At 40.1% G+C, this 17,297-nt stretch overlaps 1 protein-coding gene across 3 annotated transcripts in view; it reads right to left on the bottom strand.

The window, feature by feature from the left end:
* Window positions 1–17,297, bottom strand: part of LOC110519975 (collagen alpha-1(XVIII) chain) — a 173,432-nt gene that overhangs the window by 78,391 nt on the left and 77,744 nt on the right. The window lies entirely within an intron of this gene.

Raw genomic sequence — 17,297 nt, 5'->3', positions numbered from 1 at the left:
GGAGAGACTAAATGTTCTATTGCATGCTGATCATCAAATAATCTTGCACAAGTAGTCTATTTCATCATAATTCGAATTCAAAATATAAAACAATATATGTCTATAAATATTGAACATTATGGGATACAAAAATCCTCTGTCAAGGCTAAAGAAGAAACTTCAAATGGGAAATAGTGTTTTCTGACGCATGTATTTGTTTTCTAAAGCATTCACGAGTTTCACAAAGCCAGTCATGATGTGTCGTGGTGCCAAGAAGGCTTGGTAGTGGAGAGCCTCACTCTGATCCAAATATTATAGTTTGGGCCCTCCTGGAATCCAGGCATTAAAAAGGAATTCAACAGTAGGCTATGCAAAAATGTATTGACCATAGTAGGGAATCAACTAAATGTATTGAAAATGAATTAACTTGCCCAAATGTATCATAAGACATGACCAGAATGCATCAGCGATTCCTATTTACTGCAACTTTCTGAAGAGGCAAGAAGAACGCATGTCTGTGTGCATTGAGCATCTCTACCACGTGTTGCTGTTAGCGTCTTCTGGTAGATTGAAAGGCTTTCCCAAAAACCTTCTCAATTAAATGTTGTTAACTACAAAGTAGCCTATGCTCACCTGGCAGAATTGTATAATGATTATTTTCATCAATCCAGTGGGTATTTGTTTAGCAAACTCTACCATCACGTGCGCTACAAAAACATTCTCTTGCTAGCTGCACACTTGAATGAAAGGTTAATTACACCCAAAAATCTAAATTTCTACAGTGCCTTGCGAAAGTATTCGGACCAGGCAGGTCCGAGATACTGTTGTGAAGAAGTTTAAAGCCGGATTTGGATACAAAAACATTTCCCAAGCTTTAAACATCCCAAGGAGCACTGTGCAAGCGATAATATTGAAATGGAAGGAGTATCAGACCACTGCAAATCTACCAAGACCTGGCCGTCCCTCTAAACTTTCAGCTCATACAAGGAGAAGACTGATCAGAGATGCAGCCAAGAGGCCCATGATCACTCTGGATGAACTGCAGAGATCTACAGCTGAGGTGGGAGACTCTGTCCATAGGACAACAATCAGTCGTATATTGCACAAATCTTGTCTTTATGGAAGAGTGGCAAGAAGAAAGCCATTTCTTAAAGATGTCCATAAAAAGTGTTGTTTAAAGTTTGCCACAAGCCACCTGGGAGACCCACCAAACATGTGGAAGAAGGTGCTCTGGTCAGATGAAACCAAAATTGAACTTTTTGGCAACAATGCAAAACGTTATGTTTGGCGTAAAAGCAACACAGCTGAACACACCATCCCCACTGTTAAACATGGTGGTGGCAGCATCATGGTTTGGGCCTGCTTTTCTTCAGCAGGGACAGGGAAGATGGTTAAAATTGATGGGAAGATGGATGGAGCCAAATACAGGACCATTCTGGAAGAGAACCTGATGGAGTCTGCAAAAGACCTGAGACTGGGACGGAGATTTGTCTTCCAACAAGACAATGATCCAAAACATAAAGCAAAATCTACAATGGAAGGGTTCAAAAATAAACATATCCAGGTGTTAGAATGGCCAAGTCAAAGTCCAGACCTGAATCCAATCGAGAATCTGTGGAAAGAACTGAAAACTGCTGTTCACAAATGCTCTCCATCCAACCTCACTGAGCTCGAGCTGTTTTGCAAGGAGGAATGGGAAAAAATGTCAGTCTCTCGATGTGCAAAACTTACAGCTGTAATCGCAGCAAAAGGTGGCGCTACAAAATATTAACTTAAGGGGGCTGAATAATTTTGCACGCCCAATTTTTCAGTTTTTGATTTGTTAAAAAAGTTTGAAATATCCAATAAATGTCGTTCCACTTCATGATTGTGTCCCACTTGTTGTTGATTCTTCACAAAAAAATACAGTTTTATATCTTTATGTCTGAAGCCTGAAATGTGGCAAAAGGTCGCAAAGTTCAAGGGGGCCGAATACTTTCGCAAGGCACTGTATTTCAAAGAACTCAAAAATGGTCACCTGATGTGGTTTAAGCATTGTTATTAGAACACTCAATTATGTGATTTTTCTATTTTAAAAAGCGTGATTTTGAGAGCGAAAACCTGAAAAAAAACTGGGAAAACTGAAACTTAGAAAAACAAATGCTTTAAATGATCTTTCAAGATAATGTGGCCTATTTACTTCATTTTTAATAAAATACTTAATTTGAATAACAAACATTGTGGCAATTCCTATATTGCAGTAAAATTGTAAATGAGACTAATTTCAAGAGAAGACAGGTTACATGTGAAAAAGGTTTAATGTTCTCTTACTTAGGAAATAGTCGTGATCATATAGGCCTAGACAATGTCCAAAACAACTAACAATACACATTTTCAGTAATTTAAATTGGCTACTCTATGCACTTGTGTAAAACACTGCTCTATGTTCGAGTTTTACCCACAGGCCTGGCCATCTGCAGATGGGTTCTTTTCATCATCCCTAAAATGACCTTTGTTACTCAGGATACTGACAAAATGGTGGATGTGCCTATTAAACAATGTAGAATCAATCAATCAGTCAATAACGACAAAACGTATTGCAACAATGAGAAATGGAACAACTTTTTACCAGGTTTATGAAGTGTAATGGAAAGGTTTTTCCCTCTCAAACGTAAAGCTAAAGGAATGCCTTTGCTGATGTCAGTGAATGCACCGGTATTGTGTCATCTAAAGGACAGTGAGTCATTCTAAATTATTGAAACACATTGGACTGTGTGCAGGGGTTCAAGATTGGCATTTTAACTAGGATCGCCATTCAAACCCCCAAAATAAGCATTTGTCGTCCATTGACAGTTTAAAAAGACTTGTCCAATCAGGCAGTGAATAGGACAGCTTCTGAAAAGGTCCTGCTGCGGTTTATGGTCCCCGTTTGTCTTGTCCCCTACATTTATTGACCACAAGATTGAATGCCGCACATTTCTGTTTTCCCACCACTTTGAGACATTAAACATACACATTCTGCTGAAGCGCCGCCCCTTCACATAATATATACCGCGAACACTACAGTAGAAGTAAACTCCTTCCTCCGCTTCTCTTTTGTCCTTGTGAGGCTACACAAATGTTGAGTTTACTGGGGAAGCTGTGAAGTGCTGGGAAAGCTGTGAAGCCAGCTGTAGACTTTTGAGTGAATTTGTTTATGGGTCGGTTACTAAATAATGTTGTGTACATTAACTATTACCTAATTGTGTTCATGAGTCTGTTATTAAATGTGTATGTTTACTGCTTTGCATTAAATCATGTATGGCTACAAATATTGTATATAGGCAACATTTGTTCATATTTGCAGAATATTGTATATATAATCTACAGAAGTTGGTTCAGTTATGGCCTGAATATTGTATATATATTCATGAATATGGTTAAATAAAGGCTGAAAGCTAAAAACAGTCAATACCTAGTTTCCAGTATGTATTTTTGTTTTAAAGAAAGTATTTTCATTTGTTTTTACACCATCCATTAATATCAATAATTCACTATAAAACATATTTATGATCGAAAAAGCTCAGCAAAAACACAAAAAGTTGGGACAAAAATAGGCCTAAAATATTTTTTCGAAATAACAAAAAAATAAATAAGAGTAAGCTACATGACAATGCAGCGCCATTAAATGTTCAGAACAAATCATCCAAGAATGTGCTTGTTCTGGTCTCATAAGGAGTGTGGAGTCATTAAAAGGGTTGCAAGTGTCCAAGTAGGCTATGTGCTCATTTTTCTCAGATGGATTTTGGCTTATTCACAAATGCAACTTGAAAGTGTAGGAAACGCTTTTCAGGCAAGACCCCAGCCATTCAGTCCTGAGCGGTGTTCGAATACCCATACTAACATACTGTATACTACATTTTGGTAAACTGGAAACGGAACAGTATCCTTTCAGTTGAGTGTACTAGCTCTTCGTCTGTCTATGGAATGTTGCTAAGCAACCCCTTGCTAGCTAGTTAGCATAACAAATTACTAGTTAGACCTTTTACGACTTCGGGTGTGTTCTTAAATTTAATCTGGAGTGTGCTCTTAAATTCAGAGCTTTGTCAGATTGCCTGTGTGGAAATTTAGAGCTTTTCGCTCTCGGAGCACACACTGGAAGCTCAGGCCGAGGAGTAGGGTTGATTTGAGCGTTCTGACCTTACAGCAGCAGTCAAGCACCCAAGCTAATGTTGACTAGCTTGCTAGCTACTTCCAGACATAAACCAGAACACTCTGACCATTTTACTCATCCTAGCAGAGCTGGTTAGGCAGTTTTCATGTTATCCAGAACGTTGGTAACTGTGTTGCTGGCAACAATTTAATCATGCTTTTTTGCTGACGTTTACTGACTCAGGCCATATTCAACGAGTGTTGAGCGCTCGTAAATTCATTATTCTGCACTTTGGTACACTCAGACGAGAGTGCTCTGTAATCAAAGTAGATATCCAGAGCGAATAATCAAGTCAATAAACGTTGGGTAGTTAGTTAGATAGCCTATAGTTAATATACTGGAAAGTTTGATGTATAAGTAGCCAACCAATATCAGGTAGCTAGCTAACAAATCACTATGCTATGTGGTTCGTAAGGACAGTGTGTGGCTGTGTTTTGGCAAATTTAGTATAACATCTGGGAACTTTTGGCAGACTAACTATATCCATACTATATACTCAATTCAAGTCACAAATAGTATGGTTAGTGCGGTTAGCATGAGTATTCGAACACAGCTCTGGTGTAGGTTACTTCTGAACCAGTGACAACAGATCCTTTGGTTACTTGTGGTAGGCGTGGAATGCCAGCAAGTTGCTTCTCCATTCTCATGTCACCTCTTTGCTACTGTCGTGAACATTTCAGAGAAAAGGGCCCTTTTCAGGGAATGGGTTATTAATTAAGCCTTGAAAGTTGACGCTAACAATTCCTACAGGTATCCTAACTTTTGTTGATTACTTACAAACCCTCCAAAAGCAGTTGTTGGAACAGACTGTGTTACTACACCCTCTTAAGCATTATTTGAACAGTATTGTACTACAGGAAGTAGTATTTTGCTATCATAACGGCCAGAAAAACGCAATTAACAAAAGACAGAGCATTAAACCATTAAAAGTGTAGGTCTTTCCTTTGAAAGAAAGCCAAGGTGTCAGTGTGAGTAGTTTCCTACACCATCAAAAGGCACTTGGAAACTGGAGGGAACAAAGCCAAAGCCACAACAGAAACAGAAGACACGTTTCTGAGAGTCAACAGCTTGCATGATAGGCAGCTCACAGGGCAACAGCATCAAGCACAGCTTAACACTGGTCGAAGTAAGCAAGTCTGTTTCAACAGTGAAGAGAAAACTTTGAGATGCAGGGTTGACAGGTCAAGTGGTAGTAAGAAAGCCATTGCTAAGATGGCAAAATAAGAAAAATAGGCTTCCCTGGGCCATGAAGCACCACCACCAGTAGACTACTGAAGAGTGGAAGAAAGTCTTACGGACTGATGAAAATTGAAATCTTCAGTTCATCACGCAGGGGTTTTGTACGTCGTCGAGTAGGTGAAAGGATGGTTCCTCAGTGTGACACCAAACATGGAGGAAGTGTGATGGTCTGGGGCTCTTTTGCTGGATCCAGAGTGAGTGGCACCCTGAACCAAAATGGCTACCACAGCATTTTGCAGCGCAATGCAAGACCCTCCCCTCCGGTGTACGCCTAGCTGGTCAGGGGTTCGTCCTACAGCAAGATAATGACCAAAAGCATACCTCCAGGCAATGTCAGAACTATCTTAGAAGAACATAAGACCATAGGCTTCAAATCATTGAATGGCAGTCTCCAGACTTAAACCTCATTAAGCTGGTTTGGGATGAACTGGGCAGAAGGGTGAAAGCAAATCAACCTACAGTGCCTTGCGAAAGTATTCACCCCCTTGACATTTTTTATATTTTGTTGCCTTACAACCTGGAATTAAAATAGATTTTTTGGGGGGTTTATATAATTTGATTTACACAATATGCCTACCACTTTGAAGATGCAAAATATTTTTTATTGTGAAACAAACAAGATATGACTGAAAAAGGGAAAAGTTGAGGGTGCATAACTATTCACCCCCTCAAAGTCAATACTTTGTAGAGCCACCTTTTGCAGCAATTACAGCTGCATGTCTCTTGGGATATGTCTATAAGCTTGGCACATCTAGCCATTGGGATTTTTGCCCATTCTTCAAGGCAAAACTGTTCCAGCTTCTTCAAGTTGGATGGGTTCCACTGGTGTACAGCACTCTTTAAGTCATACAACAGATTCTCAATTGGATTGATGTCTGGGCTTTGACTAGGACATTCCAAGACATTTAAATGTCTCCCATTAAACACCTTGAGTGTTGCTTTAGCAGTATGCTTCGGGTCATTGTCCTGCAGGAAGGTGAACCTCCGTCCCAGTCTCAAATCTCTGGAAGACTGAAACAGGTTTCCCTCAATAATTTCCCTGTATTTAGCACCATCCATCATTCCTTCAAATCTGACCAGTTTCCCAGTCCCTGCCGATGAAAAACATCCCCACAGCATGATGCTGACACCACCATGATTCACTGTGGGGATGGTGTTTTCGGGGGTGATGAGAGGTGTTAGGTTATTGCCAGACATAGCGTTTTCGCTACATTTTTGTCTCATCTGACCAGAGTACAGTCTTCCATATGTTTGGGGAGTCTCCCACATGCCTTTTGGTGAACACCACACGTTTGTTTATTTTTTTCTCTGTGGAGTGTATGGCTTAAAGTGGTCCTATGGACAGATACTCAAATCTCCGCTGTGAAGCTTTGCAGCTCCTTTGTTGCCTCTCTGATTAATGCCCTCCTTGCCTTGTCAGTGAGTTTTGGTGGGGGGCCCTCCCTTGGCAGGTTTGTTGTGGTGCCATATTCTTTCCATTTTTTAATAATAGATTTAAATGGTGCTCTGTGGGATGGTCAATGTTTCAGATATTTTTTTTATAACCCAACCCTGATCTGTACTTGTTCTTGACCTGTTTGGAGAGCTCCTTGGTCTTCATGGTGCCGCTTGCTTGGTGGTGCCCTGTGCTTAGTGGTGTTGCAGACTCCAATTATTTTTTTATTTTATTTTTTTCACTTCACAAATTTTTGAGTATTTTGTGTATGTCCATTACATGTAATCCAAATAAAATCCATTTAAATTGTAGGTTGTAATGCAACAACATAGGAAAAACCCCAAGAGGGGTTTGGGTAGAAGTGTGGGTAGAACTTTCGAAACAATATGTAATTTCCATTGTAGAAAGAATGCCATGAGTGTGTTTGGCTGTTATGTCTGCAATGGGTGGCCACTTTCAAAAACGTAGATAACTTTTTGTTTAAAAAACAATTCCATTATTTTTTTTGTCTCCAATTGTTTATTTTTTCCATGCTTTAATTTCAGAGTACATTAATCAATTAAACTGTTCTAAAACGTTTGACCGGTAGTGCATGTCAGGAGCTCCTCCAGAGTATGTTCCTGGGTTCTGAAAGAACCGGGTATCTAGGATAACTTGGAGAGAACCCAATCAGTGAGCTTTATAACAACTCAGCATTAGAAAGCATCATATTCGGTGCACTTCCAGAAGGACTTATTTGCTGTCTGTTGTTCCCGTCTTTTGTTAAAACATGTAGCTAGCTAGTTAAACAATGGACCATTCACAACTTATGACGTTACTACCATGCATGAATCTGCAGGTAGCTAACCAACCAGGTTCTATGGCTATAACTAGTCAACACATTTGTTTGAGATACAAAGAATAAGATCATACACTTAACGTTAGCTAGCTAACAGTACACTTGAAATGAAACTACTTCGTAAAAATTAGAAATGTGTAATATCTGAAAATCTTACCAGTATACATCATGTTTGGACGTGTCTCCTGTCTGATGCCATGCATGGTTGCCTTAGTTTGACAATGTAATGCAGACTGGTGTTTTCTCCATCTCTTTAGCTATCATACTCGAATTCCACTGATTTCAAAACTCGGTCATCCAGAAGGTGGAAAGCATACACATAACGTTAGCTAGCAAGTCAGCCAGGTAACGTTAGCTAGCTAACAGTACACTTTAACTTGACATTAGGTTTATGCAGTTTTACTATGCGATACATTTAAAAAAAAAATGTTTTAAAGCTGCATCCGACACAATTACCTAAACATACTGACCAGCTCCAATAGACAGACACGTGCTATATGGTTCACCAATCCAAACTCATCTCTCAGCAAGTCCAGCCCACTCATTATCTCAGCCAATCATGGCTAGCAGAAGGTTGCTCACTTTTTCTGTGGCTAAACCAACTAGGCTTGTAATTTAACAATTTTATTCGTATTTACAGATGTCATACAAGTTTGACATTAAAGGCACATGAAAATGCACATGTTTGAGTAGGCATATCTGCCATTTTGATATAAAAAATATATATTTTAGCGCATAGTTTCCTGAATGGGGTCACATTTAAACATGTTAACCCCCACAAGCCCTTCAATGATTGCTCAGTTTGGCCCGGGCGGCCAGCTCTAGGAAGAGTTTTGGTGGTTCCAAACTTCTTCCATTTAAGAATGATGGAGGCCACTGTGTTCTTGGGAACCTTCAATGCTGCCGAAATGAGTTAGTACCCTTCCACAGATCTGTGCCTTGACACAATCCTGTCTCGGAGCTCTACGGACAATACCTTATGGCTTGGTTGGACTTCAATCAAGGTGGACTTCAATCAAGTTGCAGAAACATCTCAAGGATGATCAATGGAAACAGGATGCACCCGAGCTCAATTTCTAGTCTCATAGCAAAGGGTCTGAATACTTATGTAAACAAGTTATCTTTTTTATTTTGAATACCTTGCAAACATTTCTAAAAACCTATTTTCACTTTGTCATTATGGGGTATTGTGTGTAGATTGTTGAGGATATATATATATATATATATATATATATATATATATATATATATATATATATATATATATATATATATATTTTTTATATATATAATTTTTAGAATAAGGCTGTAACGTAACAAAATGTAAAAAAAGTCAAGAGGTCTGAATACTTTCGAAAGGCACTGTATAGACATAGAACATTGGTCACTTTAACAATGTCTACATACAGTTTTACCCGCTTTTACCCAATTCTCTTCGTAGCTCATCCTATATAACTACTACTGTAAAAACCTTTTCTATTTCATATACTGTCTCTTCACACCATTTATACACCGAGTTTACAAAACATTAGGAGCTATTTCCATGGCAGTCTGATCAGGTGAATCCGGGTCAATGCTATGATCCCTTATTGATGTCACCTGTTAAATCCACTTCAATTAGTGTAGATGAAGGGGAGGAGACCGGTTAAAGGAGTTTTAAGCCTTGAGACAATTGAAACATACATTGTGTCTGTGTGCCATAGAGAGGGTGAATGGGCAAGATAAAATATGTAAGTGCCTTTGAATGAGGTATGGTAGTAGGTGCCAGGAGCACCGGTTTGAGTGTGCAACAACTGCAACGTTGCAACACTACCTCCAGTGTTATTCACTCTCAACAATTTCCCCTGTGTATCAAGAATTGTCCACAACGCAAAGGACTTACAGCTAACTTGACAACTGTGGGAAGCATTGGAGTCAACATGGGCCAGCATCCCTGTGGAACGCGTTTGACACCTTGTAGTCCATGCCCCAACGAATTGTAGCTGTTCTGAGGGCAAAAGGGGGTGCAACTCAATATTAGCAAGGTGTTCCTAATGTTTTTGTAAACTCAGTATATATTATATTCCGGATTAAGACATTGCTCGTTCTGATAATTCTTAATTTCTTGTTTTTTACTTTTGGATTATGCGTGTATTGTCTTTGTACTGCTAGATATTTATTGCACTGTTGGAGCGAGAAACATAAGCATTTAGCTGCACCGGTGATAACATCAGCAAATATGTGAACGCAACCAATAAACTTTGATTAGGTTTAGTGTGGACAGCAGCTACGTAAAATAAATCCTGCACATGCGCAAAAATCACTCTCTTTAGCCACGGCAAAGTGGGTCTCCAGAAAATCCAGATCCGTAGGCATGCCGATAAATATTGGGTTACCCGGCCAAAGACATTACATGCTCTTAAAAATATGTTCTCCATGAGAACATTGCATCATATCAGTTGTTGCCTCTCTAGAGCAAATAAACTCATATGCAAAGTTGTAAAAAGAATACTAGCACGGAAAGTCCGACATCAAACATCTTCAAAACTCATCCTAAAATTAGGCTTCATAGAAGCTCCCCGAGGACTGAGGTAAAACTAAAGCCACTAGGAAGATGAGACAGGATGCACTACCTCCAGCTGTGCAGTTTGCAGGTAACATGATACTGCTCAAGTACACTACCGGTAATCTCTACAGAGCAAAGCAGTAACATAAACGTTAAGGCAGAATGCATTTTTTTTTTAATGGACTCTGGAATATTTGGGGATTTGTGAAATGTTGCCAATGTTCCTAATCCTATTAACTCAGAAATGGACAACATGGGAATGTTACACCGTGGGACATTTGGCAGGATGTTCTTTCAATGCTTGAATAAATATCTCTGGAAAGACCAAAATGACCAAAAGTACACTACAAACGTATGCGGACAACCCATCAAATTAGTGGATTCAACTATTTCACTCACACCCATTGCTGACAGCCGTATAAAATCGAGCGCACATCCATGCAATCTCCATAGACAAATATTGGCAGTAGAATGGCCTTACTGAAGAGATCAGTGACTTTCAACATTGCACCGTCAAAGGATGCCACCTTTCCAACAAGTCAGTTCGTCAAATTTCTGCCCTGTTTGAGCTGCCCCAGTCAACTGTAAGTGGAAGCGTCTACGTGCAACAACGGCTCAGCCATGAAGTGGCACGCCACACAAGCAAACAGAACAGGACAGCCGAGTGCTGAAGCGAATACAAATCGCCTGTCATCAGTTGCAACACTTACTACCGACTTACTGTCAACACTAAACTGCTTTTGGAAGCAACGTCAGTCAGGACAACAACTGTTCGTCGAGAGCTTCATGAAATGGTTTCCATGGCGAGCATCCGCACACAGGCCTAAGATCACTATCCGCAATGCCAAGCCTAGGCTGGAGTGGTGTAATACTTGCTACCATTGGAGTCTGGAGCAGTGGAAAAGCGTTCTCTTGAGTGATGAATCACGCTTCACAAATCTGGGTGCCAGGAGAATGCTACCTGCCAAAATTCATAGTGTCAACTGTAAAGTTTTTGGGAGGAGGAAAAGTGGTCGGGGGCTGTTTTTCGTGGTTCGGGCTAGGCCCCTTAGTTCCAACGAAGGGACATATTAACTCTACAGCATACAGTGACATTCTTGTATTTATTTGAACTTGCACATTATTTCAGCTTGCCTCCAGCCTAGCATTTAGTTTGGTGTAGCGGGGGTTAACATAAGCCTCACTGTCTGCCTTTCCGACCTCTGCCTGCCGAGAACTTTTTCAGAGCCAAGCGAAATGATGCATCACCATAATTCTAATACACATATCCAAGTAAATACCAATAGAAGAAAAGTTCAAATAAATGGAAATGCAAATAGTGTACTGTCATTCCAGGTTCAATGTTTGACTTGTTGGGTAGAACGTTATCCAGCCTGCGTAGCAACCATTTTGTTTAGAACGGACGACCAGCCTGTTTGCTTAGCAACTACGTAAAAATAATTAACTACCGGGTCGCGTCTGTAGCAACATCACAAAAATAACTAACAACCAGATTTTTTGCCCAGACCATATCTTCTGAATGGGTGTAGACAAAGAAGAGCTCTCCAGTAGGTACAGTGCCTTGCGAAAGTATTCGGCCCCCTTGAACTTTGCGAACTTTTGCCACATTTCAGGCTTCAAACATAAAGATATAAAACTGTATTTTTTTGTGAAGAATCAACAACAAGTGGGACACAATCATGAAGTGGAACGACATTTATTGGATATTTCAAACTTTTTTAACAAATCAAAAACTGAAAAATTGGGCGTGCAAAATTATTCAGCCCCCTTAAATTAATACTTTGCAGCGCCACCTTTTGCTGCGATTACAGCTGTAAGTCGCTTGGGGTATGTCTCTATCAGTTTTGCACATCGAGAGACTGAAATTTTTTCCCATTCCTCCTTGCAAAACAGCTCGAGCTCAGTGAGGTTGGATGGAGAGCATTTGTGAACAGCAGTTTTCAGTTCTTTCCACAGATTCTCAATTGGATTCAGGTCTGGACTTTGACTTGGCCATTCTAACACCTGGATATGTTTATTATTGAACCATTCCATTGTAGATTTTGCTTTATGTTTTGGATCATTGTCTTGTTGGAAGACAAATCTCCGTCCCAGTCTCAGGTCTTTTGCAGACTCCATCAGGTTTTCTTCCAGAATGGTCCTGTATTTGGCTCCATCCATCTTCCCATCAATTTTAACCATCTTCCCTGTCCCTGCTGAAGAAAAGCAGGCCCAAACCATGATGCTGCCACCACCAGGTTTGACAGTGGGGATGGTGTGTTCAGCTGTGTTGCTTTTATGCCAAACATAACGTTTTGCATTGTTGCCAAAAAGTTCAATTTTGGTTTCATCTGACCAGAGCACCTTCTTCCACATGTTTGGTGTGTCTCCCAGGTGGCTTGTGGCAAACTTTAAACGACACTTTTTATGGATATCTTTAAAAAATGGCTTTCTTCTTGCCACTCTTCCATAAAGGCCAGATTTGTGCAATATACGACTGATTGTTGTCCTATGGACAGAGTCTCCCACCTCAGCTGTAGATCTCTGCAGTTCATCCAGAGTGATCATGGGCCTCTTGGCTTCATCTCTGATCAGTCTTCTCCTTGTATGAGCTGAAAGTTTAGAGGGACGACCAGGTCTTGGTAGATTTGCAGTGGTCTGATACTCCTTCCATTTCAATATTATCGCTTGCACAGTGCTCCTTGGGATGTTTAAAGCTTGGGAAATCTTTTTGTATCCAAATCCGGCTTTAAACTTCTTCACAACAGTATCTCAGACCTGCCTGGTGTGTTCCTTGTTCTTCATGATGCTCTCTGCGCTTTTAACGGACCTCTGAGACTATCACAGTGCAGGTGCATTTATACGGAGACTTGATTACACACAGGTGGATTGTATTTATCATCATTAGTCATTTAGGTCAACATTGGATCATTCAGAGATCCTCACTGAACTTCTGGAGAGAGTTTGCTGCACTGAAAGTAAAGGGGCTGAATAATTTTTCAGTTTTTGATTTGTAAAAAAAGTTTGAAATGTCCAATAAATGTCGTTCCACTTCATGATTGTGTCCCACTTGTTGTTGATTCTTCACAAAAAAATACAGTTTTATATCTTTATGTTTGAAGCTTGAAATGTGGCAAAAGGTCGCAAAGTTCAAGGGGGCCGAATACTTTCGCAAGGCACTGTACCAACACATTCAAGGGACATTTTCTCAAAAGTTGGGTTACAAGTTTATCAACTTTCAAAGCAGTGTATCTTTCCCACTGTAGGTTATGATATACTATTGTCTAGCTCTGAGTCTCTACTTTATCCAATATAAAAAAACACATTTTCAAATTTTGCTACGTAACAACGTAATCTGACTTTTATTTCACCTAGCTGGCACATATCCAGAATGTTAGAGAATCACGTTGGAGATTCCTACACTTCTGAGACTCCACGGATTCACTTTGGGTCAGAACAGAGACAACTTGTCCACTAAAGCCTGTCAGTGGAGCAAGCTGCCTTAAAGACAGCAGTGCTGTAAAAAGACAGTGTAAAGCCTGTGGATATGAATGAGAGCACTTGCTGAAACCCCAAATACACCGCCCTGGTCAGGGTGAAAATGCATCACTCTCCACAACTACATTTATTTGACAACTTCTTTATCTGGAGCCATAAATCGGTACCTATGAAGAACACATACAGTGCCTTCAGAAAGTACTTATGCCTTGATGTTTTTCACATGGTTGTGTTACAGCCAGGATTCACACAATACACACAATACCCCATAATGTCCAAGTGGAATTATGTTTCTAGATATTTTTACAAATTAATAACAAACTGAAATGTCTTGAGTCAATAAGTATCCAACCCCTTTGTTACTGCAAGCCTAATAAGTGCAGGAGTAAAAACATAATACTACAAAGACATAGGCATCCATCCTAACTAAGTTGCCAGAGAGGAAGGAAACCGCTCAGGGATTTCCCCATGAGGCCAATGGTGACTTTAAAACAGTTACAGGATTTAAATGGCTGTGATTGGAGAAAACTGAGGATGGATCAAAAACGTTGTAGTTACTCCACAATACTAACCTAAATGGCCGATTGAAAATTAGGAAACCGGTACAGAATGAAAATATTCCAAAACATGCATCCCGTTTGCAATAAGAAACTAAGGTAAAAGTGCCAAAAATGTGGCAAAGAAATGTACTTTATGTCCTGCATAAGCATTATGTTTGAGGAAATCCAACAACAAGCATGGTGGTGGCTGCATCATGTTATGGGTATGCTTGTCATCGGCAAGGACAAGGGAGTTTTTTAGGATAAAAATAAACAGCATAGAGCTAAGCACAGGCAAAAGCCTTGAGGAAAACCTGGTTCCGTCTGCTTTCCAACAGACACTGGGAGACAAATAATATATAATACACAGGAGTTGCATGCCAAGACAACATTGAATCATTCTGAGGGACCTAGTTACAGTTGACTGTCAAGCAATGATAAACAGCCAACTTGACAGAGCTTGTAGAATGTTAGAAAGAATAATGTGCAAATATTGTACAATCCAGGTGGCAAAGCTCTTTGAGGCTTACACAGAAATACTCAATTCTGTAATCACTGCCACAGGTGATTCTAACTTGTATTGACTCAGGGGTGTGAATACTTAAATGAGGTATTTCTTTATTTAATTTATACATTTACACACGTTTTCCCTTTGACATTGTGGGCTATTGTGTGTAGATGGGTGAGAAAAATATATTTCATCCATTTTGAATTCAGGCTGTAACAACAAAATGTGGAATAAGTCATGGAGTATGAACACTTTTTGAAGGCACTGTACTTCTTGCAAACTGTGGAATGCCTTACCCCTAACCATAGTCACATTTATAAGGTCTTTATAGGGAAAATGTTTTGTCTTTTGTTCCTTTCGAATTAGGTATTCATTTAACATTTAAACATACCCACAGCACCTCCTCCCCTCCTCCCCAACACTGTAGCAAGATTTAAGTTTTCCATTTTCAAAAATTAGCCCGTTGAAGTGTTTGAAAAGGTGTGCATAAAAGAAAATGCACTAATTTGACGTAAGAAAGATAACCATATGTGTTTCCAAATGACTACCTGGCAAAGAGAAGTAAATTGAAGCACAATATGTGGTTTAGAGATTTTGCCACGACATGCTCGGGCCAAAAGTGAATCCTGAGCTCACCCTCTCACTGTGCTATAACAGCAGGGTGGAGTCTAATGGAATCGGAGGCTGCAAGAGAGATCAGTGATGGCTGAGAGCTGACTTAACAATATAATAAGCTACGATCCTGGTACACTGAAGGCATAGGCTAATTATTGCACAACCCTACTTCTACCCAACTAGAAGAGGGAAAAAAATGTCACGTTCAGTCAGTGTCATTCAAAACAAGTCTGTTGCTGAAAACAATGTTCCAACTTTTATATGCAGACTGAATAAGGTTTACGTTGTACAGGGAATTATCTTTTTATCTACCAGTACCATTCTTCTTTCCCTATCATGCTCAAGGCCATTGAACGACATACAACTGGTGCCAATATGTCACCAAGCTAAAATAAGGTAAACTGTCACGCAAGTATGTTCACACACAAAGTTGGGCAGGTAGCCTAGCTGTTTAGAGCGTTGGACCAGTAAACGAAAGGTTTGAATCACCAAGCCAGCAAGGTGAAACAATCTGCCACTTTGCCCTTAAGGCAGTTAACCCTCAACAACATCTGCTCCCTGGGAGCTGATGACTTGGATGTCGTTTAAGGCAGCCCCTCCCGCCTTTCTAATTCAGAGTGGTTGGCTGCAGAAGACACATTTTGATTGAATGCATTCAGTTGTGCAACTGACTAGGTTTCCCTTTCCCTGGTTGAATGTATAGGGCCAAACCACAAAGCCAAAATAATCACTTCCCATGCGCTCAATGTAACATGACAGCTTAATTTGAACATTTAGAGAGCCGAATGCACATCAAAACTTCGGCAAGCAATTCAGACAAGAAAAGTGCGATAGTTTTCAATACAAAATTACCATGCATAAGTACTGCTTGTAAAATGTGCTAGCAATATTCCAATGATTTATGCCATAAATACACATAAGTGACAGCTTGTTGGTGTAAAGATTGCATGCCAAGAGAATGTATAGAAGGTACAGTGCAGTGTCGCTCCCTCCTTTAAGTGCACTTGAAACAAATGACTACTCTATAAATACTCCCTTTAAGTTTGGGAGGAACAAATCATATAACATGGAATGAAACTGTGACCTTCAGCAATTTACTCAGGTTTAATTGAATAATCTAAAACTAGGTGTGCCCTAAACATGTCCCCCTTTGACATTTAAGTCAATACTCTTTTCGCTCTACCTTGAAAGCAGTCTCTTTATCTTGCACCTTAACTAAATCACATTATTGTATGTTAAACGATCTTTAGAAGCCACCTCTAGCTCTCCAGAAAATCTAACTTTCCTGTCCGATTGGTTACGCAGAGTATGAATCATTGATATGGTGTGTGTTTAATACTTTCTTTCTTATATATTTTAGTTATCAGTCACCTGCCAACCGGAAGACTTGGACATAAATTGACATGCAACAGGTTCAGGCCGCACCTGAAAACCACCAGTGCCATGTTTGTTTAGTCTATGTTCACACCACTGTCTTTGCCAATGGGTTGAGTGGCAAATGGAAACACACTCGTTAGTCACCTGTACCTTCATATTATGCACTTAAAAACACACGCATCAGGATGACCCCCAAAAAACAAGATAAACGTCCAAGGACTACTGAGGTGACAAAAACTGGGTGACAAAGTAAAGACAAACAGGAGGGGATGGGGGTGGGGGGTATTTGCTGGTTTAAAATGGATTCCAAAAAATGGGATACATTTTAACCAGGGATTACCTTTCTGTTACTAACTGACAAGCTCTGATACCAGTCGTTCTCATCAGGAAGAGAGTGGCCGTCGTCAAGTTTGGGCATCGTCAAGGACTGTCCAGCAGGACCTCGCAGGCCTAGGGGGCTATCACCGCACCTGGGCACTAGCAGCAAACAGAAAAAAACACTCCAGGCTATGGTGGCAGCATGACCGCAAGAGCCACACCCACTCCACCAGAACAGTCCGGATGTCCTCCACGC

This window comes from Oncorhynchus mykiss, chromosome 3 (assembly GCF_013265735.2).
Source record: "Oncorhynchus mykiss isolate Arlee chromosome 3, USDA_OmykA_1.1, whole genome shotgun sequence".
Taxonomy (NCBI): Eukaryota; Metazoa; Chordata; class Actinopteri; order Salmoniformes; family Salmonidae; genus Oncorhynchus; species Oncorhynchus mykiss.
The sequence above is the reverse complement of the archived record's forward strand: the minus strand, read 5'-3'. Positions and strand labels throughout refer to the sequence as shown.